The 27,621-nt window shown below is 38.4% G+C and overlaps 1 protein-coding gene across 2 annotated transcripts in view; it reads left to right on the top strand.

Moving 5' to 3' along the window:
• The first annotated feature begins 2,779 nt into the window (after nt 1–2,779).
• Nucleotides 2,780–27,621, top strand: part of JADE1 (jade family PHD finger 1) — a 147,437-nt gene continuing 122,595 nt past the window's right edge. The window contains exons 1-2 of one of the 2 annotated variants that reach the window (XM_082760331.1): nt 2,780–2,827; nt 5,658–5,755. The gene's annotated coding sequence lies outside the window, so the exon portion shown is untranslated. The remainder of the gene's footprint in view (nt 2,828–5,657; nt 5,756–27,621) is intronic. The other variant, XM_082760336.1, reaches the window with a different exon arrangement.

Here is a 27,621-nt window from a genome sequence, read left to right as displayed (position 1 = left end):
GATAGATTTTCAATATAAATGGGGCATACTCCTACACTAAGTAACTACGTTTTCATATTTGTCTATTGATGGTACAGGAGAGATACTAAATGCTCAGGCCTATTGTATAACCTCACAGTATTGTGGAATATATCTACAGAAAATGGGGACACTGCGTAAGACCTGCAGAAGACCTCCTCTTCAGGAGGTCTCCATAGAGGAGCACAGGACAAAAAAAGGCCGGTTACACAGACAGAAGAGCATAGCAAGGAGACTGGGGACAAGACCTGTCTGGAGGGTTGGGAAGTAGACGGTTTTCTGGTACCTTGTAGCTCCTCTCACAGCTGCAGTGCCTCCTGCTTAGATGATGAAATAGATAATGAAACAGTATATATGTAAAGTCAGAAAATCAGTTGAACTGCGTAGTGCAATTGCAAATAATTGAGGCATTCCTTTCTCCCAGCTCAGTTCTCACCCATGCAGGTGTGACCTTTAGCACACTGGGCAGAATTGTGCCTTGTGTATTTTACTAGAACACTGGCAAACCAAGCACTTAGGTAACCAGGTTATGTTTATCTGTACAATCACGGAGTTTAAATCCTGTGAAGTCAATGAGAGCACTGCCACTGGCTTCACAAACTTAGTAATACTGGTAACTGTGATTTGGGTTTAAAGAGCTTTTTTTTGTTGTTTTGTTCATGTTTGTTTTGGTTTTGTTTGTAGTTGTTTTCCCTCATGGAAAGCACCACTAACACGGATACTTTTCATCTAGTTTTAACACTGAGTGATTTAGCACACTTTCAGTTAATTTTTGCATTCTAACTCTGTCTTGGGAGTATCTTTGCAAAAGATACTCCTATGTTTATGTTTACATTTTGTTCTGTAGCACGGTATAGTATCACATTAAAGATTCTTGTGATAATTTCCTTGGTTCACCACAGTCATCTGCTAGGTTTTGTGCAGGTGCCTATCTCAGCTGCTGTGCGCTCTGTAAGCGTTAGTGTTGATGCACAGTGCTGCTAGCTGTGAGTTCAAGATCACAAACATCAGTAAGCCACTGTGGGCATTCCTTCTGGTCTCCATTCTCTTTTATCTCTTTGTCCTGCTTACCTGTGTTTCCATCTCTGATCTGTTAAGTCTTTGGGACACTTCTATTCTACTGAGTCTTTAATCTCTAATTTATTTATGGACTATCCCAGGCTATGGTTCAGGCAGGCAGCTAATGAACGCTGGTTTTGTCCAGCCAACGAATTACTGCAGATGTCCAGTAGCTGACCAGAGAAGCACAGCTGCATTTGATAGGTTGTGGTAGGAAGTAGACTACATGCCCCAGTTTTGACCACAGTGGAGTAAACATGCACAGTTCAGATTCAGTTTCAAGGCAGCTGGCTCAGTGCAGCATTTACAAAACCATGTTACAAGGCTAAAGTAAAAGCAAATAGCTACATTTAAAGGCAGATCTTATCAATCAGAAGTCTGTCAGTGCCTGTGTGCCATACTTCCTCAGGGCACCTGGCCGGGATCAGAGCTATGAATACTGTGTCTCCCATTTCCACTTTTTTCTAATAGGATGCCTGCTATACAGAGGGGCTCTTGGGGCAATTAAAGTGCCTCAGTTTTCCAGTGAGCCTGAACAATCATTTCAGAAAGTAGTCCACTAGTTGCCCTAGGAGATTTTAGCAATGAATTTATGGGTGTTTCTTCAGGATAAAAGTGGAGGAACCAGAGTTTCAAGCCAGCATGCATTTTTTGTTTTCCATATCTGTTAGTTACAGTCTTGGTTTTCCTGGAGAGATCAGCTTCTGTCAAGGGTAAAAACCATTTAAGCAGCTTATGCAGGAGGTTGTTGCCCTCTTCCATCTGAAAGTCCACATCATTATTGAGGAGGAATATATAATTGAGTGTAAATGTGTCAGAGTAGTGACTTAATGACTCAAAGCATGGTTATATGGACACAGGACTTTCAGTTATTTCATGACATTTGATGCCTTTTCTGTTGTGTGTTGTCATAATCTGTAGAGCTGCATCATTTGCACTCAATGGGAAACTGAAGTAAAGTCTAGTCATAACTTAGACTACCTGTAATAGGACCTCTTCATTGGACAAAATGTTTCAAGGTTAAAAGTCACCAAAAGTCAGTCTGTCCTAGTAGGTCTTGTTTGTTTGTCTGTTTTTTTGATGGAAACCGTGCACACATGGGCAAGCATTCATAGTGAGGAGTAAATTGCTGAAGTCCTCTGTGGCAAAGTCCATGTTTTTCAGTTTCTGCCCTCTTTTTCTCTTTTTGATTGAGGAAAGGGGAGAAGGGTGCAGAATAAAGACAGATTACGGTTATCAGGTAACAGCAATTGTATTAGCAGCTCACCAGTAGCAGTTGCCCTTCTCCTAATAAATAATATTTAAAATTTATTATGCAGTCAGAATTTTGATTGATCTGTTTAGTTAATAATGTGAACTTTCAGGGTCATTTCTGTTATGAACACTTTCATTTGCTGATATGCAGTATTATCACCAGGACCTACAAAATCTCCTCTCCATTGGCTGAAGAAATTTCTCTACTGGAATAAGATACCATCTCATTGCTCAGAGAGACAGTGTAGCTATTGTGTTAAAATTTGTAAATTGGGGCCTTTATCACAAACAAGCTAGGCGATTGTTATTTGCATCGTGAATGAATGTATAATTAATGAATTCCCCTTCTTTCATTCTGCAGGTACTCTGAGTATGGAAGAGCCGTTTCGGAGACTGAGCAAGGCCGTTGCTACAGCCAGCAAACAAGTGTGTTTCATTCCCGCTGACATTGCTGTGGAGATGCAAGAGGAACACCAAATCCTCAGACTTATTGCAGGTACTATGGGAACGAGGAATAAGAACCTGACATGAGGAGGGTAATGAATAGTTTCCAGAATCAAAAGTTCATATGCAGATACAGATTCTGTAAAGACTAATGAGGAGGTCACAGAGCAATAGCATTTTTAGTATAGCACGAACACATTAAAATCATGACAGAGCATTTATAGACTTCATTTTCACAGATATCACTTCAGGTTTCATTTGCACTAGGCATGCAAAGATGCACAAGATGTTTGAAAAATGTCTTTTGTTAGCTGACAGAAGGTTTGATGCCATTGCTTTTAAACATTTCTTTTTCTGTTGCTAATATTAATGAAGTTGTTTATTTATTTAGATGTTGGTTGTCCACTTAGTCATAAGGAACTGGCAGTTAGGCTAGAACATTTTAGTGAAATATAGTGCTGTGTCCCTTTCTCACAGATGAGCACACACTAAAAGCTGCTGGTTGTTACTGGACATGTCTGCCAAGCTAGGCAGCGCTACCAGGGAGAGGGAGGTCAAGTGGGAAGGATCTGAGGTCTTTAAAGCTCGCTCTCCTGCTAAATACACAACTAGCCTCAATACATTCCTGCAAAATGTTTAGACACTATAGTAACATGTAAGATAGAATACCTTGCAAGTCTTTCATTATTGAAACCTTTTGAAAGTGAGTATATAATACTAACAAATCAAAGTAGCAGCCTTTGACCTGCGTTTTACACTCTTCTAGCAGAGGCGTGTATGACTGAATAAAACACAAGACACTGGAAAAGCAGGCTTAGTGTGCCTGCATCCATATTTTCGCTCTTTGCCTCCTTACCTTCTTTTAATTTTGAATAATGACCTGGACTAGGCTGAAACTAAACTGGAAATACATCTTCCAAAGAATCAATATAGTATTATGATTTAAAAGTCATTTTGTTAGAGTTGGAAGCCCGGGGTGGGGATTGGGGGGAGCATTAAATGGAACCAGACTCTAGCGAGTAAGAAAGAGAAAATTTGTCTTTAATGTAAGTAGCGATTTGGAAACTTCCTGTTAACATCTTCTGCAGTTTTGCAGAAGTATTTTTTAGAGACTAAACTTTTCCTCCAGTGTTAACAGCAACCATGTACTCTAGTAATTTGGGTTGAAAAGGGATTGAGTTATGCAGACAGTGTGAGGTGTGTATGAAAGTTCAGGCACAACATAAAACTCGCCCAGGACTATCTCCAATAGAAATTCAGATTAGCTTTTTTTTTTCCTTTTTTTTTTTTTTTTTTTTTTTTTTTTCCTGTTCCAGTGCTGTTAGTGACTGTGAAGAGGTGAAAAATAACACAAAAATGTCCACATTGCACATGAGTGTATCTGAGTTGTCCAGTTATACTGCCACATCTTTTTTGCTGAAGGGTGTTACAGCATTTTTTGCCTTAAGTAAAATCATCTCTGTTTAGACCACAAAGGTCCAAAATCACGTATGCCAGTGTTACAAAAAAAGCATTCATGCTGTGTGGAGATCATGTTTGTCCCTATTTGAAGAACCATTCCATTACAGTAGGCTCACTCCACACCAGTATTTGATAGGGGGATTTCAAACAAATCTGTATTCATGCTCATAATAAAGTAATTAAAAACTAATTCATACACAGAGAAAATGAAGCAGTATAAGGCTGCATTTCTGCATTAAATAATACCAAATCTGTGCATGCCGGATTTCCTGGCAGTAAAAATTTGATCTGTGTTGGCATGTGCACATGACTACATTTTTATCGAATCAGCCAGAGCATATGTTACAGTGTTTATGCAGATTTTATGTCAGCTTTCTGTCAGCTGGGTAGGATATATTGTTCCTGATCCAGCTTAAAGGTAGAGTAGTGTAAACAGACAATATCTCATCTGATGTGAACTCTCCTGGGACAAAATTATTTTGTCAAGGTATTTACTATCTCGCAGGATGATTGCCTACCACCCTAATATGCCGTAAACCCTACAAAGTCCGTAGACAGATCTTTTTCAAGTCTGAGCATGCCAATATCTGATTAGCTGTAAATAGACCAACATTTTTTTCCTCAGAGGGAAAGAAGGGAAGAGTCACAAATTCGAACTATATTTTACACCTTAGATACAGAAATGGTTTAGAGTATGATTTATATAGAAATTCCAAGTGTACTCATATATAAATGTAAATAATGAGATGGGAAAAATTGAGTCGTAATGATAATTAGTAACATAATTCTTGAAATTACAGGGTTAGGTTCAGGCCCATATTGTGAAAGAGAAAAGATTTGATTTTGTGCATCCCTCTATATTTCTTCTTTTAAATATGCAGCTGCATATTTATATATCATATTATGTCATATTATGTATCTCTGGCATTTCATGTTGAAGATTAATTGTCTGGATGGTATTTTCTGGAAATGAAGATAGTAAACAAGAATATTATACTGTGAACCAGATATTTTTGAGAGTTCTGAAGTCTAAGGGCCAAACTCATTAGTGGGTGTATACAGGTGTTACTGACGTTGATATAAATTTTTCTGAGGTTGTTCAAGGTTCTGTTGGAATTCTGTTAATTGTCATTTAGTACCATTAGAATTTATGAATTTACTTCTGTCACTGCAGTATTGTCTATCTTTGGCCATAGACTGTAACTGACTGCAATTCAGCATTCAATTACAGTACTAACATAGTTTAAACAACTTTGGCTACTCATTTTTGCACCTGCACTTCAGTCTTTACAGGGTTAGCACTGCAGTTTTGGGGGGTGTGTAATGGACCAGCCCATGGATCAGATTTAGCTGAAGAATAACAGGGATTATGAAAACTGGCACTGCCTCTGATTTTTTTTTTTCTTCTCCAAACTATATAGTTTATGGAAAAAAATGGAGCTGGGAATTTATAGCAGACCTGGCAAGAATGAATGGTGGTGTGGGATAAACTGAAGGGATTGTTCCTGGCGAACTCAAGGTAAGATCATGCCTGTACCTCCATTTCAGAGAGTAAATTGAAGTAGAAAAAGATATTGTAAGGCTGATGCAGTTATATGAATACAGATACACTTCTGTAATGCACAGCATGTACTATGGGTTGTAAGGTGGTGTTGTTCTGGTATAACTACATCTATAACAATTGTGCTGGTATAACAGTGTTAATAAAAAATGTTCTAACTGACAGAGTTATGCCAATAATACTTTCACAGGTACAAGACCCCTGAGATTGGAATCATCAATAAACAGCATACCTGCCTTATGTAAACATATCTCCCCCCCCCCCCCCCCCCCCCCCAATTTAACAATAATTCCTATAATGCAGATCTTAGTTAAGAGTTTGTAGAACTGTAGTTCTGCTAAGATCCCACTTTGGGAGAATCCAGAAGTTCTTTAGAAATTAAGGGGCCATTCCATTTCTCCTGATATGTTTCAGTGAACTTTGCAAAACCATTCTTGACAGAGCTGAAACATCTTACAGCATTCTTCTACTACTATTTCTGTTATCACTACCACCTCTTAAAAGCTTATATTTGTTCTCAGAATGGGACCAGATTGTACTGAGAGATTGGTATTTTCAGTACAGTTTCCTGTGGAGGAATAGCATAGACTCTTGGCAGCATACCACTATTCAATTCTTACAAAGCACTCACATCATGTACTCCAGACACAGGCTTGGGCTCATGACCATTCAGATGTAATCTGTACTACTGGTGCTATTTTAACTGCAATCACATTGCATTATATGCAAGTATGAAATGTATAGGAGAAGAGAAGGTAACTTAAAACATGCTGTGGGGTTGAATTTTGCATAAAGTGATGCTTTGTTAAAGCTCATCAATAGAAAGAGAAAGTTGATGAAATACATGAAGTTCTGATGTACATAGCTATTTGCTGCATATATGGTACTTAATCCATAACATGATTTGTGTATTTGATTTTAACCTGCGAGAGAAGCAACAGCCATACTGTATGATTACAGTGTACTTGGGACTGAATGGGCCCAGCTACTCAGCAGCAGACCCATTCCTGCTCTCCTCTGTAGAGATCTTTTCCTGGGTAGGCTGTTTTGGATGCTTAAAGATTTCGGAGAAACCACAAATCCTGAAGCAAAGAAACTACTGAAAAATACTGAGTACGCTCAGTCCAGATGCTACAAGGAGCTTCTGATCTCCTTGAATGATAGGGCTTGTTAATTTGTTGGGCTTTCATCAGGATTCAAACTAAATTGGATATTTTAAATAGGCATCGACAATTTTCTCTTCCATTTTGGGCAGCAGACAATGTGTAAGAGGATAGTAAGCATGGCATCACTGAGAAATGCCTGTATAATCATGTCTCCAAGAGATCTTTGGTACGCAGAAACCTGATCCCTCAGACGTGGGCATAGCCTTGTATTTTTCCTTCTTCCTGCGTACCTTCCTTCCTCCCAGTGTCCCTACTGCCAGCCAGTTTTATGTCAGTGACGTGTTCTGGCTGTAAGCTGCACCTCAGAAGAGTCTGTTAAGAACCATTGCCCTTAGCATAGTGCCACTCCAGTGACCTAATCAGTTTCTCTGTGCTTCCATGCCTATCATACCAGCCTCCAGAGAGCATGCCCTATCATCAAAATGTGTCTGAGTAAGAGCATCTTGATCACAAACAAAATAATTAATTATACAGTAATGTTTATAAAACTTTACTGATGTATTTTTTATCTGTCAAAAACCTTACTAAAGATTTTTTTTAGATATAAATCTCTTCTAAAATAAGTTATATTGCACCAGTAAGGCAAAACACACAGAAATGTTTTACACAACATGATTTATAATTATATGTAATTGTTATGATTGTTATGCTGTTAACTCCCAGTGTACTTAAATCTCATTGCAAAGCAATGATAAATGGCACACCTAACTTAGGATTTGCCCATAGATGATAAGGAAAAAAATGCCCCCAAAACAAAAAATACTTGGAAAGGTTCTAATACGGCAAGGCAAAGGCACCTTCTGATTTCTCAAATGGGTCTATACAGCCTTCCAGAAAATTAATATAATAATGCTTTTGTAAATATGTATTTAATTTTATTATTATTATGTTGGCAACATAAATCAAGACCTTATCCATATCCCAAGGCTTTAGCCTTGATTCTTGAAATGATTCTTGAATTACACTTCATTATGGCTTTGTCTTCCCTATCTCAGGCTTCACATTAGCTCTGTACTGTTACAAACAATATTAAAAAAAGAGTGAGAACAGTTCCAGTGTGGAAAACAAGCCCCCATAACTGCCCTGCCCCAACCACCAGCAGTGTCTGAGGAACACTTTGTAAGCATATGAAACAAGGTGGGAAAAGACATAGGATTCCACAGTCTGAAAAGAGACTCAAACCCCCAAATCAATACCTTCTTCTTTGCTACTATAAAACCTGAAAATTTAACAGTAACTCTTCACCTTTCAGGTTTTGCTTCTAGGCACTGAACACCACAGAACCACCTGTATTATCGTATTATCTAATGCTTAGATGGCAAACTTATGAGGGGTTATGTATAACAAAAAGGAAAGTTTTTGGTGACTTTATGACATGATAGTTTGGGAAATGGGGTAAGTAACAAAAAGATAGGCTGATGGTTTGCTATGACTGCTATTTGGGATTAATCCTGAGCATTACCTTTACTCAGTTTAAACCACATTTTGCCCTCAGAACCTTGTCAGAGTCATGCACATGGTGCTCCTTGGCCACAGAATTAGAATAATTTAGTTTGAATGGTTCCTGGAGGCCACCTCAGGTCCAACCTCAGTTCAGAACAGGTTAAGCTGAGATGAGGTTGGTCATGGCCTTGTCCTGCCAAGTTCTGAATACCTCCAAGGATGGAGAGTCAGTAGGCCCTTGGACAACTAGCTCTACTATTAGGCTGCCTTGTTATGTTTTTTGTTTGTTTGTTTGTTTGTTTTTTCCACAAGATCTCTCCTGCAGTATGTCTATCCTAGTATTTGATCTATGAGCATAACCACTGTAGGAAGTAATTTTGTCTCTTCTTCCAGTCTCAGAGTCTGAGGTAAGGGGAGCACAAATGGCAGGAAATTACAAGTCAGGACACCAGAGTTATTCACTAGTGAGTTTGTTGTAGCTCTTAACAACCTGGGTGAATTTTGTGCAGTGTTTTGGATATGGTCTTCATTTAGCCGCCACCGAATTGAGATGGGGAATCTCTTTTGCTACTGGTAGTCAGAAAGACTGAGGTTTGCATGTATACGTCAGTGGAACCCAAATTTGCCAAGTTTTAGTTTTCCCTTAAGCTGGGGATTTGCAGTCGGGTGCTAAGAACACTCAGATGTTAATCCAGTTCCTGCTCTGCTCCCAGAAGGGCAGGCAAATTCCCTCACAAAGACTGGGGAAGGATTGCTGGTGCTTCAGCTACTTGCAGTATGTGGAGTCACGGGCCATGGCTCTGGAACTGGGCAACACACGTGAGTACACTGTGCCAAGGCAGATACAGTAAAAGTATTGTTCCATGCGCACTTCTCCCAGCAGCAGCCTGTTTTAAGGCGTTCCCAGGACCCACCTCAACTGCCAGCTGCTTGTTCCTGACACCCGTTCAGCTGTGCCAACACAGCTGTTTACGCGGATGTTTGTGAACTGAATCAGGAAACTGATTCAGTTTCAACTGCCCAACAACAATTTTTTTTTAGAACTTTTCTTTAATACCTGTTTAGTGCCCTAGGCCTGATTCAAAGTGTGGCCTTACAAACAGTTGTGTTGATAAAAATCATATGGTTGTCACGGGAACAAGACAGGCAGGAAGGAGGGAAAAGTTGTTGGAAGTATCTCAAGTCAATATTGCTGCCAAAGGCAATGTATCTTTGTGTATGGCTTTGGTGGCGTTGCTGCTGACAGCTGAGCCAAATGGTTGCTGTTGCTTAGAGTCCAGTGTCTGTCTTGTACTCAACCTCAGCAATGCTGACAGATCTGTAGGTATATTCGTATCACTTTGCTCATCACCACTGATAAGCAAAAGGTTAAACGAAAAGAACAGTTGCCAACCCCACACAGTGCATGCCTACTAACTTGAGTTTTACCAGGTGCCTAATTCAGACTGACAGTGGGCAGCCAGTGGATAGGCCAGTTCTGCTCTTCCCCCAGACTTACATCAAGTGCCGCACCTCTTTTCTTGAACCAGATCAAATGGTCGTGCTATTTATTTATTTATTCTGAGAACACCAGTCTAAATTGAAGGGATTAGCAAAAGCAGAGGTAATGGGCTAATTCTCCAGTGAGGATGTAGCTTCCAAAATACTTGAAAAGGGATCCTTCATAACCTTCAGAAATTTTTAAAAGAGGAATTTCCTGTTCTCTGCAAATCCAGTCCTGCTCATTGGAATTGTGGAACAGACTCTGAATGAACATTGTATCTGAAGCTGAAGTTGTCATTTTAATTTTTATGTTAATTTTATTCTGCCACTGATGTCACACAAGGATACAGCCAGAATCATTTTACTGAAGTCACAGGTCTTGATTGTTCACTGCTGTGCCCCTTGTGAAGTTACTCGTACCTGTGTAAAACACACATGAAATGTTAGCAAATCAAGTCAGAGCATTGCCCACTGGACACCCATATTGGAGCGGTGTAAATTACTACAATATGAGGCATCAGCAAACAAAATTACACTAGAATAAAAGTATAGTGTCAGAATTTGATCCCATGTAAGTGTTTTGTACTGTCGTTTTAATGGAACATTGCAAAACTGAAGAATCATTAGTAGTCCTGCCAATGCTGTAGCATTTAAAAGGTCCTATTTTCCATTTCCCTGTAGTCTCTTTATGCTACTCCATTAGTTTTAAAAGGCCATAAAGAGAGCACATTTAGCCACTCGGGAGTATTTCTGTGTTGCTCTTGCCTTTGGCATAGTAGATATGTTAGGTTGTGGCTGAGGAGAAAGGGTCACGGCTGGCCAGCCTCTCTGTTCGAGCTATTCTTGGTTGCTGGAACAGCTCCTAGGGGCCCCAGGCTGCCAATTGTACTAAAATTGCTGGTAGCCTTAAGACTATTGAAGGAGTAATTAGCTACCAAATGTGGGTAATTGTGACAGAGTCTAGCTAATACTGCTTATGTCTGAACAGACTAATTAAAGGCTGCACACACAAGAAGAAAAGAAAAAAAGAAAACGCTTAAGGAAAAGAATTATTAAATAAGAAAAACTGATCTAGTATTTTTTAAAAGAAGTTCTGTTGCTTCAAGTAGGATCCTAGAAGTTATTGATAATTGAACTTGGAAAACAAAGCACAACTTGAATTTTTAAATGAAATACTTCTGCTGTGAGGGCCACCATACTCTGCTTTTCATTTCATAAAAGCCTTTTTTATACTTTTTAGAAGATGGTTGTTCATTGCAAGCACATTTTAAAAATAATTCATGCCTATGAAAAATCAGGAGTTCTGTTTCTGCTATCAGAGACATTTGTAATTTAAAGAAGCCCAGCTGGAGACTTATCATCATCAGTAATGTAAGTTCTCTTTCTCCCTCTGTAGAAAATGAGATGGGGAGGGAGAATAATTTTCTGCTGGTCTGACAAGACTGCAGTTCTCCATGCGTCAGTATAACTGTGTTTATCATAATTTGTACCTGTGCTCCTCCCTTCTGCTGCTCCTACAATCATTTGTGAGTCGTTCCATTCCAACCCCTTTATGTAGTGTGCGTCTTTGGTGGCACTTAGATATTTGCTAATACAGTCATAAAATCTCACATCTCAGCTAAATTCTCTATGCCCCTAGCTGTGCTGTAGGAAATAGCAGATTTCTTAACTGCAGGAGTCCCATGTATGGCTGATTATATCTATTTCTTTCTCTGTTCTGAAGTATATCACAGTTAGAAGAGAACAACCAGAATGAGGTCTTGGTAAGAGCAGCATGTTCAGAAGAAAATAGCTTCCTTTACTTCCTACCTAGCTAAAACAGATTATTTTAGAAAACACTCCCCAGTTCTAAGATGCTGTAGTGTCACTAATACCCCCTCAGCTGTTCTGAGGATGCTGTACACTTCCCAGCCACCAGCAATCCACACGGCCACCCTCAGCAGTCTCTGTGTCCTGTTTGGACTTGGATCCCTAAAATGTCTCTCAGATATGGCAGACAGCTTCTAGTCTCCTGCCTTGTACTTTCACCATAGCTGTTAATTTTTATGCTGTTCTCTTTCTTTCTCCTCCTATTCTAATGTATTGTCTGTAAGCCTTAATTTAAGATAATGCTGAAAGTACTCTGAAATATACAAATTATCTCATGAAATACAGCAAAACTGCATCAGATTTGGTACCATAATCAGTGACCAAGCATAGAGTCTCAGGCTGTCCATTAATGTTTATTTTTCCAAGATGTTAAGTAGGAAAGCTGTGTTTTGTTTTGTTTTGTTTTGTTTTGTTTTGTTTTGTTTTAGAAATAAAGCCAATTCCTTTTCTAACTGGAAAGGGGAATGGGCAATGGTGTCTTGGTGTGTCCAGAGAACAGAGAACTGTGAACTGACACGTGTGCAAACACTGCAAAGTTCAAATCTGATCAAATTCCAGACATTTTACAGCCAGAAATACAGGTGTTACATCATGACAGCTGCAGTTCCTTTCTTATGGACTGCTTCTAAGAGCAGCTGATATAGCCTAGTCTCCTTGTCTGAATATTTTCTTACCCTATGTTGTGAATTGGAAATAACATAGTGCAACTGATCTTCATTCTCCATTACAAAAGGAGAAGCTCTGTTACTGAATGCAGTTTTTAAGTAGAACAGGCAGCTTATGATTGCCTTTTCAATACAAATCAGGTGATCGGTAGAGATTGTGGCTAACACTTCCTCTTTTCTTCTGCATCCTTTCTATTGAGTTGCACTTGGGAATTCATGTAAGTGAAATGCTCAGTGCTGATGTAAGAGCTCCCATGGAAATGTGAGGACATGGTAGCTGATTCTCTTCCTCTTTGAAATGAATTTGGGTGACCTGACTGGCAGCTCATGAAAAGATTCTTAGGTGAAGAGCAGCAGTCATACTGGTCTAGCAGGACAGTCCAATCTGTAATAGTCTTCAGATTGCTTTAACTTGTTTGAAGGCTGAGGATCAAAGTTCTGTGCATGATATAGAAAATTGCTCCATAGTCTCATCACTCATTTGTTCAGTCTGGGAAAGAAGAATCCAAAAATAGGAATGGTGAAATGTCTGTACTTTTTCAAAAAGTCTGACAGATGGTGCTGTGGCATGCATCTCCACTACTTGACCTGGAGGCATTCTGGCTGAGACAGTGAAATTACAGCTGTATAAGCTACATTTTAGAAATACCTGTCATTGCTCATCATTATTCGCATAACCTTGCATAGATGGAAGCAGTTGCGTAGATAGGTACTACCTTACAGTAGGAATTGCAGGCTTGAAAAAGTAAATTAAATTGTGACAAATGCTTTTTCATGCTTCCATCTGGATGCATGAAAAAAGAACACTGAAAGTTTTGTAAGACAGATCTGTGGTTTGGGCTTTTGTTTTGTTTTGTTTTGTCTTGTTTTGTTTTTAATTGACAGTATTTAGCATTTCACATGTAAGAAAGATAGATCTTTTTTCCCCTACTTTCAGATGCAGAGCTGTATTTCCCATACACATGATTTGTCATCTTGTCATTTAGATGTTTCTTTTTACATTAAAGGATTACTGTCATGTTTTCAATCTTGCCCAATGTACCTAACATTCCATTTTCTCTTCAAATTGCTCAAATTCAACTTTCACAAATGTCTGACAATTGCCTTTACTCCAGCCCTCATCCAACAACAAAAATGGTAGCCTGATGTCCAGAGCACATCTCAGAGAGATTTGTGTTTAGCTGCACTTGGCCAAAGAATAAACTAGCATAGATTTCCTACCTCTGACTAAGGGCTAGAACCATTTTCTGAATGGGAATGTTATTACCATAGTGTTCTCCCCTCCTGGATCACATTAACAGAGAAAAATGGTGTTTCCTGACTCTCTTCTGGAAGTTCTGCATGGTGATACCCATGTAGACAGAACAGAGCACCTGCAACCATGCACTGGTATTTCCCTCTTGACACACTCTAGGGAAGTACTTGCTAGGACAGTGTCTTCAGGCAGCTTCCCAATCAGTTCCCTAGTTGCTTTGGATTTAATGTGAGGCATGCAGGCATCCACCCTATCAGGAGCTTGAGCATGAAAACAGATCTCTGGATTCCAGAGTCACTCACACCTCATTAATATCTAACCTTAATACTACCTAAGGCCTCTGTACCACTCATCACTGAGTTTGCTGTTGTATTCTCTGAGCTGCTTGGATGTAGGGTAGCTTTGTTAAGGGAACTGAGCATGGCATGGTGATGGCATGGTGTTGTTTAATGGCATAAAGTCCTGTGAAGGAAAGAGCAGCAACTTACAGCTGGACATGGAGGAGAGGACAGGACAGCTGCTTTCCATGACTGTGCAAACTGAGATGTCCTTAGGCTGATTGTGAAATCACAGTTATAATCTTTAGGTATTTCTAGGGAGAAGCATTTTTCTATTTTTAGGTAAAATGACATTGCCACTCCAGTTTATATAATGCTACTACTACACAATACTGCTATATTTAGAAATCCCTGAACTCCTTAATGCAAGAACAGCACATTATGAAAAAGGTCACAATATGCTTCTCTGTTCTATATGTGCTATGAGTTTTTCAATTTATGCCGGACTGCTATATTCCTTCTCCACTGACACTCACCTGAATGTACATCTTCTCTACATAACTGTGGCATCCGTTTCCATTGATCTTTGTTCATGAGTACGCTCTTTACACAAATGACTCAAGCACAGATATATAGAGACTATTCCCTTGATTTTCAGAATAATTCACTATTAGCTCAGAGCTCATCTGGAGGCTCTGAATCTTGGATAAGAAAAATGCATACTGGTACGTGAAATTAAGAGGAGTATTGGTACATACCAGCTCATATTGGTACATGAAATTAACACCCTGCATTGTTCCCCCCACTCCTTTTGAAGGAATCTGTTCCCTCACTTGGGTTGGGTTGGATGTCTAGTGAGGGTGGATTTGTGGCATGCAATCTGCACATCAGCAAGCAGTGAGAGACTCACATTTCTGAGCGAAGACTACTCTCTGTAACATGTTTTCACATCTCACATCTCATTTTCATATGTTAAAGAACCAACTTATAAAAAGGCATACCTCATTATAAAGCAGTGAGGATCAAAGTCAGGCACAGAGAGCTGTGACATAGTACAAGGAGTCTTAGAGCACTGAAGGCGAGCAAAATAGTGGTAGGGTTACCTCTGGGTCAGGACTTGCTTCGTTGAGCTTGCCTGTGAACTTAATTGGTCAGCTCTGCATACACAGGTGTTAATGGGGAGAGAATCCTGTTGTTACCAAATTCTGGCTTTGGAATTTGTTTATATATAAATAAAAGCAGGTCTTCTCTAGGTTAAGTTGATCAATTTTTTCAACTGATGTTTTGGAATTGCAAATTATTATTTTTACTTTCAAATTCCTTCTTCCTTCAACCTTGCATGGATATTTGCTTTCAGTGAGCAAAGGCTATGTGTGTGGTGTCAGAAATTAAACCCCAAATTGAGCAGAAATAGGTTACAGAGCACATGAAAACATGTACTGATAGTCTTTATGCCTTTAAAAAGTTAACCTGAAACGAAGGCTGAAATGTCAGGAGATAAGAAATACCTATTGGCATGAGTATATGCAAGCACTCTGGATAAGCAGAAAATTATTTGGCATGAGGTTTAGACATTTTAAATGTCGGGGTTGAGCAATGTGAGTACTGTAATCTTGTTACTTCTTCAGAATGGCACACACGAATGCCCCAAAACAAGTCAAAGCCAATTTTCTGAATTATAAGAATCTGCTGCTAAAATTTTTGTGTCAGAGAAAGTACATGATGTTAATTAAGTGAGGGTTATTCATAGCGAATGTCATATGTCATCCACACTTGCAGTGTTCCAAGCTGTGCTTAGCCTGTACTGTGACATAGTATACGCGGTGCCCTTGCATAGAACAGGTGGGAATCCACAGGCCTCAACACAGACAAACCAGGCAGTCTTGGCAACATTTTTTCTGTTATTTGTCATTTGGCTGTTATAGGACAGATTTGCTATTACACTTTCAGGTGTACAGTAACAGGAACAGATTGGTTACTAATTTGAATGATTTGAGCCGTGCATCCAATGCAAATAAAGCAATTTACTGATTGATCTGGGAGTTGAAAAGATTAAGAGTTCTGAATCAGCTCTGTCATTTGTAGATATAGCAACTAATCGCCTGACAAATTTTTCATTAAAAACAACATTATAGGTATAGCTATTTATTTCATATTTCCTAACTAGAGTGGATTGAAAAGTTTGACACAGTGATAGAATAATGAGATTATCCTGCAATTCATTGGTTTGAGAACTTTAAGCTAATATGCTACTCATGAGAACAGTTTCTTGTTCAGTGGTTCATCTAGAATAGTAAATTACCTAGATATTCTGTCTGAAGGAAGACCACTCCCAACCCGAGCATGTGTTTTTAAGTAGCTTGAATTGTAACATATAATTTAGAAGCACTTTAAAAATCTAATTCATGTGAGCCAACCCCCCATTGTATTTGCAGTATCACGTGTCTGAGACTTGGTAGACCAGTAAGGTAGATGATTCACTTGATTTGCTTATGCAGGTGGTTAGATTAGTGGTACGAGTAATTCCATAGGCTCTGTCTACATTGCCCTCTATAATATTAGGATGCTGCCCCACCCAGTTTACTGTCCCAGCTTGGAGCTGGCAGCTTATGGTGCCACCTACCCTGGAAGGAAGGTTGTGATGTAATCTCTGTATGGCTGAAGATTCCCAATGCAACAGCTTTGCAGAGGCTTCCTAAATCAGCACTGGTATGAGAAGATTGCTATTTGGTTGCTCTGGCATGATTAAAAGCAGACCAACACCTAGTTCCAGAACAAGGTCAAAATATTAAAGGAGGTCAGAACAAGCCAAGAATAGCAAGTCATGCTCAGGGGCTTTGCAGGGGGAAGTATTCTTGGCTGAGGTATGGAGTTTCCCAGGAGGTCTTTAGGAGGCAGCACACACGTGTGACATGACGCTGTATGTAGTAGAGAGATCAGGGAGGAGATCCCATTACATAGTGAGAGGTAAAAGAGAATGTGATTTGTCACAATTTTGCTTTTAGGGGATGAAATATATCAGGCAGTCTCTACAGTTGCCAGTCCCATTCCTAGTATCTGACTCAGTCATTCAATATTTTTGCAGCCTGACTTCATTCCTGCAAGATCACTGCCTTGTAATTGTCAGGGAGGTAGAGAGGGAGAGAGTAGAGCCTGCAGTCTCCAGTGCCAACTGTGAGGCTTTCATACCAGATGGTATTCCCCCATCAACATATGGCATCCAGGAGCTGTGGCATGCCAGAGAAATATTGCATGCGTTTCCAGCTAGTGTCCAGTGATGGGCACAATGGTTAGTATAATTTTAAGAGGTGTAATTCCTATCCTACACAATTAAATAGTTATTTGACGTCCGCTCACTACAGAGTCTGCATATGACCTTCAGAATACAAAGACAAATGACATTCAGGCATGCAGAGTAATCTCAACTATAGTTATGGTTGGTGCTATTCTAAGTAATTTGGGACAGAATAGGGTGACGGCTGTGTAATAAAGTGATAAAACCATGTAACCCACATTTAGATCCTGTAACTGGTTATATCTACAGGAACCAGCCATATTAGTCACTGTCACTGCCCCCCAACTTAGTACAGCAGGTACAGGGAGACGTATGCAACAGCTCCTCTTTCATTATGCTTTCATTCTCCAGTTTAGCTTTGTTACCCCACAACAGCTCTGTTTACCTGAAGTTCCAGGAGTCAGGTGGATTTAGTGAGCTTCCTGCCACAGCTGATACCTCCTACTTCTCTTAGTTATGCAGCACCATAACAGAGTATGGAACTGCGTATATGTTAGTGCCACTGTATACACTGAAATGGCAACTGGTCTAAAAAAGCGCATTAAATAGATTGTAATATAATTAAATGTAATGCATTTGAAATACTCGGAAGTAGTTGTGACAGCCAACTATAGTAAAAAAAGGAATACATTTTTTATATTGATGGATGATCATACACTTATTTAATGCAGGGCTTGTTTTACACTTACTATGCAGACATTAGTGCATAGTCATTCAACTTTTCACGATACCTGTACCAGAAACAGGGAAGATAGCTAGAGCAAATAGCTTCCATATTCATTCTTGAAGAATATGAGCATTTTAAAGTAGCATACTTCTAAAAAAATGAATAGAACTTCTAGTAATTCTGATCTGCTTCAGTTTCCAAACTGAGGTATTTAAGAAAAGTTTATTTTTAATACAATTTTTTGTGCTTTTACGCTAGAACTTTAATACCAAGTAATCATGTTTGGATCTGACCTACATGTTCTCCTACAAACCAATTTTCTTAACACTCTGTTTCATTTCCACAACCTGTTTTTTCTTAAACTAATTGTGTTGAAAAATAAGTATCGATTGAAGAGGAGAGGCTAAAATTCCTTCTTGTACCATGCTTTTTGGGCTCAGGTCTTTTCTACAGAACATTTCTGCAGCTGCCTGGAAGGCAGTGTTCTTCCCAGTTGCTCACCTGATTGTTCATCTTGTCTACAATCAAAAATATTCACTGGCTCCTTAAGTCCATCCAGTGGCTGCATATGGGAATTGCATATTTTAGAAAGTAAATTCCAATTCCTTTAAATTATATTTATTGAGTAGCTTGGTTAAAATAATTGTTGGAAATAAGCATGAACCAAAATGTATAATGGGAATACTCCCAGGCTTTGTGATATGTAGGTCCGTATCTGTAAAACACCCTTTGTATAATGCTGAGAAATTATTTCTTAGTGCAACAGCAGGAAGAAGATAAAAGTTAATGATATTTTATTAATATTCAAATTAATTACCTTCTAGAATGAGAAACAGAAACCTGCTGTGTGAAATGCTTTAGGTTATTTTCAGTCTGAAATTGAGAAAACCGAGATCATTGTGAATACAAGCTCTTTTGAGAGTTGTCCTCTTAGATCTCAGCATGCTTGTGTTTCTTCTAAAGCAAATCTGGAGGAAATTACATCTTCTGATTATCAAATTTGTTAAATGGCATAAAATACTACAAAAATTAATTTAAAAAAATGAGCATAAAGAGGACAACATTTGAACAGTGTGTGTTCCAGAAGTCACATTAAGAATTTATGTACAGACTATTTCCAGAGAATCCTACTTAAGTACAGTATTTGAATCTTGATGGGTCATCAAGCTAAATCAGGCTAGCTGATTGTTTGAGAGGCTACAATTAGATGTAGCATTTCCCCTCAGTGATGACAGCAATTTGAGCCTCAGTGCCTTGAACCCTACTTCTAACATCATTTCCATTATTACCAGCAGGCCCAGAGTTGTAACTGTGGAGAATTACAATGCGATACTTTTACCAGTTAAAAAAAGTACATGTGCTAAAAGCCTTTTAATTCTCTGTTCTTGACAAATACAGGCTTCTAAAATCTTCACCATCATTACTTGCTTTTTTCTTCCCATGAAAGTAAATGTATCTTTAATTTTGCCTTCTAGAGTGAATACATTATGATACAGTGTACAATTACATGATAGCCTATTATTTGCCTAGGGGTGCCCTGTTTCAGTTAGTGCATAGGTTGGAAAGGCAAAAAGGGAGAATGACATTTATAACACCAAGCTGAATCTAGCTTTTCTTAAATTTTAAGTGCTTTATTTTGCAATCTACAAAAATAAATTTTAGCCTAGAAAGTTTCAGAAGCATGTCTAAGATACTGTCGTGTTAGGTGCTTTGCACACATGAAAATAACAATATATTAACTATTGCATTCTGTGGTACAACTGTTTCCTTTATGTTCTTTGGTGTAGTTTTTATGGATTTCGGATCTTTATTTTCAGTCTGGAATTGCCACTACTGAGGTCACCGTGGTTGTAAACACTTGCAGTTTCTCTCTAAGAAGCTCTCTGTTTTTAGTAATAACATATAAAGTTATCATATCATATTTCTTTCTTGCTGCAATGATTACTGTAAAAATGAGAATACCAAGATTTGTGGGTATAATACAACCGAAATCTCCTGTTCTGCTGCAGAGATTCTGCTTTCAGTTTGGTTTGTTTATTTTTAAATAGGACATCAATAACTTTATATTTAGTTTCAGTTGTGGCACCGTACTTGGTGCAACAGTACTCTCCAGACCTGAAAACATAGCCCCCTGCTTGGGCTCCATGGGATTTCAGCTTAAAATAAGATGGCTGCAAAGGAACACAATGAAATTATGCTTCAGGAACATTACAAACTAGAAGAAAACAGAGCAGAAAATGTACAGCTCATTCCTGGACCCCAGTCTAGCAGCTTTTTTCAAGGTTTCTCTTTCACAGACTTGGCTGAAATCTTACGGATTCTCTTTCCTCTATGTGGGTGAAGAAGTGAGTGATATAGAGCCACTGAACCAGCTCCTTTCTCTCCTTTCCGTGTTAAGCTGGGCTGTCAACATATTTTGAGGTGGAGTGTAATATAGATTTCCTTTGAGCTGAGTATTTATTTAAATATTACATGCTTGGTTAGCCCCCAGAACGCTGTGGATTATAACATTGCCTTTGTGCTATCTTTCCTTCTGAGCACAACTGGAGGACCACTTGATTATTTTCTTTTATTTGTATTTGCCAACATTAGGATTTTATTATTCATGTATTGATTATACTGCATCATTTAGCAGTAGAACAAAAAACCCTCCACTTCTTAATGCATTATAATAGCTACAAATCCTTCCAGAGGTGTCCAGTTTATTATATTTCTTTGTTCTATTAAATATATAGGAAACTATTTTCCACAAGTGGTTTATTATTCTTTGTAAGCTAGAAGAAAAGGAATAAACCAGATATTGGTTTGATTTGTGCTGGGCCCGTTACTGGAGACAGGAAAGTAACTCAAAATGTGGTAGGCCTTTTCACCAGGTGTACTAGAGTCTACATGTATTTTTTGACCCTGCCAACTTCCAAGCTTACTGTCTGATGTATATTAATTAATACTCTAGTATTCTTCTATCAAAGTAGGACCCTATGTATTTTATAACGACCCGTGCTGCAACTGAACAATAAACCCCCACAATGGGGAGGTTGCAGTCTAAACTGGAATTTACACATTTTAAAAATAATTTTGAAACCAGATACATTTCTAGCTAAACAAAGCAATATTAATGAACACCTGCATTCCAAACACTTCCCACAAGTGTTCTCTATATTTACAGGGCCCATGGATTCTGCTTAGAGTTTAACAGGTTTTGCAGTACACCTTTAATCCTGTACTCAGCTGATGGGCTGTTACAGAGACCTAAGTAGAGAAAAATCTGTAATGTTCTAGTTTCTCTGTCAGAAGGTCTCTAGCAGTTCCAGAAGTCATGAGATTTAATGCCTACTTCACACTGCCTTTTCACAATAAAAGCAAAAAAAGGGAAACAGTTTCCTGGGATTGCAGGCAGCCTATTTTTTCTAGAGTGAATCCAACTGAATGACTGGCATTGCCATTTTCTGATGTATTTTTCATTAATTGTGTCCTTGCTCAATGGAAATATTTTGCCATTCTATGCCTATCTACTTCAAAATAGAAAAATCCAAAAGGAAAGAATAAGCATAATTAGAAGCTTTTCAGACAAAATAATGGTCCAAATTCTAAAACATCATTGAGTTTACAGATAAACACAAACATTACAGGCGTATGTTAATCTGTTGTAATTATGAGTGTCTATTTGTTCTTGCCATATGAAGAAAAATAAATGTAAAATATGCCATCTATATTTCTTAGGCTAGTTTTGCTTTCATCTTTTTCTAAACCAAGCATTCATAATCTTTTAAATCCCCTCCTGTGCACAATAGAGTGTGATTTAGCAAGGACTGTCAAATGTCATTGCAAAACCAGGTTATTTAATACCATTATGTCATTTAATACTGTCTTTCAAATTCTAAAATTATTCTAAAAATGTCTAAGCAGGGTTTATGGTGTCATGTTCTGAATTTCTCACACATACATCCAGGGATCTGTTTCAATTATATTTTCACAAAGGTTTATACAGTTAGTGTTTGGTTGTGAGGTTACAAGTTGCTTTTGAAAAATTTGTTTCATGAATATTTACAGTCCATCTGTTTATGAAGGAAGCAAAGACTGAGGAGACAGTATATCATCGATGAGCATAAACTGCTCTTAATTGTTCAAGTTGGGAAGCAGTACTGAGTGGTATGCTTGTTCTTATTGGCTTGCAGTCATGTATCTGGTGGCTCTTGGTCTCCTATCGAATTAATCTCTTGGCAGAGCTGGAGGACTTCCTAAGAAATGTTTGCTGTCTCATAAACCTGCCTCCAGAAACTGCTAATTGACAAATGGTTAGCAAAAGGTTAAAGAAACAATGTTTAACAACAACCTTCATGTTCTGGGAATTTCTGTCAGTTTCTTTATTTTACTGTAGTAAAAAAAAATAAATCCGTATAGGAGAAGCTGCCAGTTGCATCACTCTTCTCATTTTAAAACTGTATACTTAAACATCACAAACTTTTAAAATGTTTACATTACTGGTTAAATTTCCATCCCTCCTCTGAGGCAGGTACTACAGTTGAAGTGTGGCAGAAGAGCAGTGACTTGCTTCAGGGCACACATCAAGAATGGGATAGGCTCAGGTCATGCCAACTCTCACAGTGAATGCTGCTTCATTCTTCACAGCACAAAACCTTCTATGCATTCTCCACAACTTATACAAGAAAAAAAAAAAAAAGACACCCAGATACAACTAGAGAATCCAAAGCATCTAAGCTACCTTTGGAGCAGGAGGGCTGATAGAAACTAAAAGGAAGTAGTTTTTTTTTTTTTTTTTTTTTTTTTTTTTTTTTTTTAAACTAAGCATAGCTTTAATACATGTATAATGAATAAGCTAGGAAAAACTTATTAAAATACAGAATGATCCAGTGACATTTGATTTATTCCTGCTGTAAGCACTAACTCACGTTTGAAGAGGTGTTAACAGAAACTGTTCTGTCAAGTGCATTTAGGAACAAGCTTTTATTCAACACTAGTAAAACTGTACTATTTTAAGCATAAGATTAGGAAATGATTCTAGTTGTACGTAAGTGAAGGAAGATTTTTACCATTGAGGAATAATGCTCGTGGAATATACTCATATAAATGTGCATGGCAGAAACCTCCCTGGCTAATGAAATCACTCCTCTTAGCCAAAAAAAAAAAAAAAAAAAAAAAAAAAAGCCATATATGGGTTTCACTATAGTCACACAGTGCTGTGTCTTGAGTTATGTTCTGTGTGCTACCTAAAAGCTGCTAGGATGAATGCACTGACCTTCTTAGTCTCATTAATCTTGTGCTTGCTGGCAATGACTTTTAAAAATGACAGGAACTACTAGGAATCATGAAAAAGTAGTAGAAAAGACAATGAAGGAGGAACAAGGCTACTGTAACTACTGCTGTAACACTGTGTGAGACCATATGAGGTGGTAACAGCAGTGCAGCATCTCTGATTAAATGATGCCTTCACCTGGTTTTGTCTCAAGGCTGAGTACGTGGCCCAAAAAGCCTCTGAGGTCAGCAGAAATCTGTTAACAAAGAAATGTATTAATAAAGAAAAACAGCACTGTTTGTCCAAAATACAGCTGTAAATCTTATCTCTGAGTTAACTCTTCAGTTACTTTTATCTTGTCAGCCTCACGTTTGTATAGTTTTATTTTTCTAGATAGCATTAAGTGAGCTGCTCCTGTAGTTTTTGCTATATGATAAACATGATTCTATATCACATTGTCAGACCCAAGTACAGTGTGGGTCCTAACAGCATATAGCTCACAGTTGACATATAATGAGTCTCTACTGGCTGTCACGCATACATTGGGTAGGTCACCCACGTATAGATTAGATGGAAGGAAGCTGTGAACTGCAGGGTTGTAAATGTGGCTTGGCTGGAACTTCGGAGGCCAAGTGGAGGTGCATGAGTGGCACCATGGCTCTGTTGTGTTAGAACGTGAAGGACTGTAGCCGACCTCTCAGACCTCAGGAGCATCTGCTTGGCAAAAGCCCTGTCATGGGAGCAGGACTGAGCCGTTCGGTTGGATACTGATACTTTGTACTGAATTTTGGACTTTTGTACTGAATTTAGTCTGAGAAAACATGCTAGAGAGTTTTGGTGGATAGCGTACCAGATATCCACATTTTTTCTGAACTTGGGTAGCTGACCAAATCTCATCTAAGTTGCTATAGTATATAGAGAGTAGAGAATTAAAAGAAGTTCATTATTCTGGTTCCATTCAAAACTGATCTTCCAGCCGTTCTTTTGATAATGTTGTCATAATAACAGCTAGAGCTATGTTAAAAGTAAGGTAGAGGTTATGTGATTACAGTTAGAGGTGCTTTCTTCATGTCTGTTTCTCTGTGGTGGCAATGAAAATGCTCACCAGGTTTCAGTCTAAAATGTGAAATAAGACTAAAAATAATGACTCCTGTGTGAATGCACAGTTCCTTCTTCTGACAGTAATTTTTTTTTCAGTTGTGCTTCAAAGAAGTCTACAGGCATTGAGAGTTATATTAAACATATTCCATGTGTGCAAGAGTGAAAAAGCTTAAAATATATTAATTTCAGCCTCAGATGGGATATAACCATCAATATTTCCACTTGTACCCTGGACAATATCTCATAGCTCTGTAAAATTTCTTTCTCTAAATGCAGGTGTGTTCTTAGACCGACCTTAAAAGCCAAAATACCTGTCCATTCCCCTTGGAAATCTAGAATAACTCACACTACAGAGAATAAATCAGTCCTATTCCAGAAATGGTACTGTTTGAAAAAGGAAAAAAAAAAAAAAAAAGAAAAAAGAGAGAAAAAAATACAATGTTTCTTTCCAGTGTAATACAAAAACTTGATTGACATGTGGCTGGATTTTCATCCAGTGCTTAAAATTGACAGTTACATCTGGCATTGGATATATGCTATGGTCCCATCACTGAGCCCAACCTACATATACAAGAAATAGTTAACAGAATCCCTCAAACACTTTGGCTCATCTCTGGTATAATTCTTCTGGTTTACTCCACTTGGGCTTTTTTTTTCCCCTACCAGATTGCTTTAAAAAAAATAAAATATATATATATATATATAGAGAGAGAGAGATTTATATTTGTGGAATTACATGCATTTCTCAGAAATGTATCTGTGTAAAGAATTTCATCATCTATATGTTAGGATGATATTTAAAAACATAGGTCTTCATAAAATAAAGTATTTGGCTTGAGGAAAATCAAGGCCACAATTTATTCAGAAGAATTCCAATACTGACCCTTCCCTCCAAAAGTAACCATTAGGCTTCTAAGCATTGCTAATTGGGAAACATTGTGAATTGTCTTGTTTTCACCAGGAGGAGCTATTGGGACATAGACACCAGCACTAGAAGAGAGCTGATAGCTGAGAATCCCAAATGAGGATAGACCCCTAATTGTTTATGGGTGGCAAAAATTAGATCCCCTCCCTTTTTTTGACATCTTTTATTGTAGCCTATGTGGCAGTCCATTAAAGCTGGGTTGAATGCCTAAATTTCCTGCATTTTAAGGGGAATGTGGGCACCCATTCCCAATAAGGTGAATTTTATTGCAACACATAAATCCCTGATGGAAGTTGGCCAAGATACTTTTTCTACTCTAAAAACAACTGAGTTTTTTCCAGCAAAATAAAATGCCAGAGTTCTTTGTGCTCAGTCAGCTTCAGACAGAAAGCAAAAATGACCCTTCTTTTCCTTCGGATGTGAGAATTTGTGCAGAGCTCTACTAGGATGTGTAACTAAAGCAATGTGAAAAGTCTTAAGCCCCACTGCCATATGATATGACAGGCTATACTATTTCAGAGTTTGCTGCCAAATCCTAATCTAATATAGGCTGTTACATTTCCTTTAGCAAAAGAGTTTCCAGTCATGTCAGAAAATATTTTAACCAAAGCAGAGAAGGAGATTGTGATCTATTTAGGAAAACAGAGTAGTTATTACTTTGGATAATATTTTGCTATTAGCTGATTACAAAAGGTTCGATTCAGACTTCATAGGTGCTGATCAGTGATGCATTTATTTGGGGAAGTGTGGTAACTAAAAACTTGCTGTACTGACAAAATAATGCATAGCCAAAGTGGGAATTCAGAAGCATGACAGATTAGCTTTCCACTGCAATTCTGTGATTTTAAATTATTATAAATCAAAATTGTTTTGCTTACCTTTGGAATGAAATAGGATCATTTGGAAATAATATGAAACCATTCTGTGAAATCACTTCATCAGAAAAAAACGACATATTGTCTTTCTCAGACCACCAAATCTGTGAAGTAGAACAAATATTTTTTTCTGATACTTAGCTCATAGAGATGCTTTGTGAGTAAATTAATTATGTTTAAGTGCATTAAAGATAAAAAGTGATGCATAAATATTAATATGCAATAATAATGATAAGGAAGGACTCTATATTAACCTCTTAGATCTATTTTATTTTATTTTATTTTATTTTATTTTATTTTATTTTATTTTATTTTATTTTATTTTATTTTATTTTATTTTATTTTATTTTATTTTTTAAATCCCTTTGTTACTTAGAGTTACACGTGGTTAAGCTCCTTATTTGTAGCCAAATTTGTATGTTCTATGTTTGAGATTTCTGGAGTGGCCGTGTCCAGATTTCATATATATGTTGCCTGCAAAGAACATGAAGACACCCGAGGATACTCATTGCAGTGATAATTAAGTAATCAGATGTCTGTAAGTCAGCACTCTTTGAGTGCTTTGCTATGTCAGGAAGATAGCAGATGAAGCGGCGTTTAGTTTCTTTTCTGAAACGACCTATTCTCACTCCATCTTCATTTCCACCCTCCTTGCCTCCTGCTTTCTGCTAGCAACCGCTGGTGCCCACAAGATGGCACTATGGCACAGCAGGGCGTTAGGCAACCAGGTCTGGAGCTCCCATTTTATAGCATGGTTACATCCCGTTAAAACTCCAGAGTTCAGACTGTAGTTTCCTTGTGTCACACAGACTTTCAGACCTGTAGCAGTTGGGAATTGCAGGAGATTCCTGCTAGGTGGTTTGGGGGAATACCAGTGTAGAAAGGGATCAAGCTGCTAAAAAGTTTGGGAAGCACGTTTAGCCTAAGACACCTTCTGTGAAAGCAAACTGTTGCCTGAAGGATCCTCTTAGATAAGAACTGGTTGGAGTAAATAGCACAGTTAGGTAAGTGTGTCAAACATGGTTACTCAATTAAATAGGCGAGGTGGTGGGGTGGCGATGTATGTGAAGCAGGGGCTGGACTGTGTGGAACTTCAGGTCGGCGATGGCAAAGTTGAGAGCCTCTGGGTAAGGATCAAGGGACGAACGAATAAAGGGGATGTCGTTGTGGGAGTCTATTACAGACCGCCTGGCCAGGATGATAGCGCTGATAAATTATTCTTTACAGAACTAAGAGAGGCCTCGAGATTAACTCCCCTTGTCCTTATGGGGGACTTCAACTTGCCGGACGTTAACTGGGAGTGCCACACGGCTGACACGAGCAAGTCCAGGAGGTTCATGAAGCACCTAGATGATAACTTCTTGGTACAGGTGCTAACGGAGCCAACTAGGAAAGGTGCCCTCCTAGACCTGTTGCTAGAAAACAGAGAGGGTCTGGTGGGAGATGTGGTGATTGGTGGCCGCCTCGGTCGTAGCGACCATGAGGTGGTTGAGTTCAAAATTTATGGTGACAGAAGGAAAAGTGCCACCAAAACCTCATCCCTAGATAT

The sequence above is a fragment of the Aythya marila genome (assembly GCF_965140915.1).
Source record: "Aythya marila genome assembly, chromosome: 4".
Lineage (NCBI taxonomy): Eukaryota > Metazoa > Chordata > Aves > Anseriformes > Anatidae > Aythya > Aythya marila.
The sequence above is the reverse complement of the archived record's forward strand: the minus strand, read 5'-3'. Positions and strand labels throughout refer to the sequence as shown.